Here is a 1,980-nt window from a genome sequence, read left to right on the forward strand (position 1 = left end):
CCCCCCCCCCCCCCCCCCCCCCGGCTCTTCCTCCCGGAGCACCCGTATAAACACCCTTAGTGAGCTCAGCAGGAGGTCAGAAACCTGGGTGTAACTAGCTTCCTCCTGAAATCACAAAAGGTGAGTTACCACATTTAAACTAGTACAAAAGTGGCTTGGGCATTTAGAGATACAGTACAATAATATGGCAAGTGTTTAAAGAACCCTTATGGGTTTGCAAAAGAAAAAATGAAAAGCAGAATGTCAGAGCAGTTAGAAGTAGCACAGGTCTTATGAGATCTTTCACTCCTATAAGCATCCCATTTTAGATTTTTGATTAATGTGAACTGAACAAGATGACCTAGAAGGAGGGGACTATGAAGAGGTAATTAAACAAGGCAAAATTGCCAGTGCCATTTAATGAAAGAGTCTGGATTTACCCTCATTTTCACTTGAGACTAAAGCATGCTTTATATTAAACTTTAGGGCCACATGCCCAACCCGTGAGATTGCAAGGGTCCCGATTAATTCTACATCTTTGGAGAAGAATAATGTTATGACTATATTCATAAAAACCAGGTGGGGAGAAAGTAATGTTAGATTGTTCAAGATCCATATTATATCATCCCTCTGCAATATTTACATGATATAGTCTGGCATTTCAGTCAACTACCAAGTCCTGCACCTAAGGCCCAATCCTGCAAAAGGCACTTAGTTGGCACCTTCTAAGCACTGAACACCTGCGCTGCCTGGCCCTGACAATGGGCCGAGTGCCCTCAGCTGTTGCAAGTGCCGGCCCTTCAACAGACAAAGCTTTAGTGTAAGTGAGAGTGCTCAAGTCAGCATCCCTTTGGTCTGAGGAAAAGGGACTGTTGAGGCAACAGCCTGAGCCCAGCTGGTATTTTGCTATATTCTTGACTTGCACAGCATATCAGCTCACTTCAGACAGACAAAACCTGCTTTATTGCCGTGTCTCAGGCCAGACTAACACAAAAGCCTACTCTCCTTCAAGTGCTGAATGAACCCTCAAGAATCTGCCTAGATAGCCTACACCTGCAAAGCCATTTTATCCATCCTGCAGAGCCAGGGGGCTTTTCCACATAGCAGCACCTTGAGGGGAGCAGTGACGCAACAGCAGTGACAGTGTGGGCCAGGTTGCATGCATCTTGTGCTCAGAGCTAAGCTGGGGATGTTGTGTACAGATCAAAAAAATGCAGGACTGGAAGAAGACATAAAAGTTTCCTTTCTCCGAAGCGAAAACAGGCATGTTAAATTTGAGTTCAGGCTGGAGGGGATTTTGCCTTCCTCTGTATTGTGGGACATGCCCCTTCTCCTAGGATCATCTGACCATATATAACCAACTGCTTCCCTGTGGTTGCAGTAACAGGACACTGGCAGTCCACTCATCATCCCTCCTTTTGTCTATTGCATGCTGGGGGGGGGGGGGGGGGCAGTGTTCATTGTGGTTACAGGTAAGGGTCTCAAGTGCCTACTTTGAAGATCCCTTGGGTTAAATATCACAGGCAAACAGATAGGACTGCACTCTATAGCCCAGTCTCATTCCCATGCCTAGATAAACATCTGCCAGTGACAGTCTCACCTCTTCTTAAAAGCCCACAAAATTTATAAGATTCAAAAATTTTCTTTGAAATCCTGTTCTAGCGCTCAGTTCTCCTTCTGCTTTGATACTTGGGGGTGGGGGGTGTCGGGAAGGAAGAAAGAGAGAGGCTTGACTTTCTAATCTAAGTCAAAGTCATCTTTGCTGCAAATTATCCTCTGCATGTTCAGAGTTCCTTTACAAAAAACTTTCTTATTTGTGTGTGTGTGTGTGTGTGTATTTTTTAAAGGATAAGATACTTAGAAAATGCGACCTATGAGGAAAGATTGAAAGGGATGAGCCTGTTTTAATTTATAGAAAAGAAGTTTCTCTCTCTCTCTCACTATATATATGAGAGAGACTTCTCTTCTATAAATTAAAACAGGCTCATTCCTTTTCCTCTT

The sequence above is a fragment of the Alligator sinensis genome, unplaced genomic scaffold (assembly GCF_000455745.1).
Source record: "Alligator sinensis unplaced genomic scaffold, ASM45574v1 scaffold354_1, whole genome shotgun sequence".
NCBI classification, from domain to species: domain Eukaryota; kingdom Metazoa; phylum Chordata; order Crocodylia; family Alligatoridae; genus Alligator; species Alligator sinensis.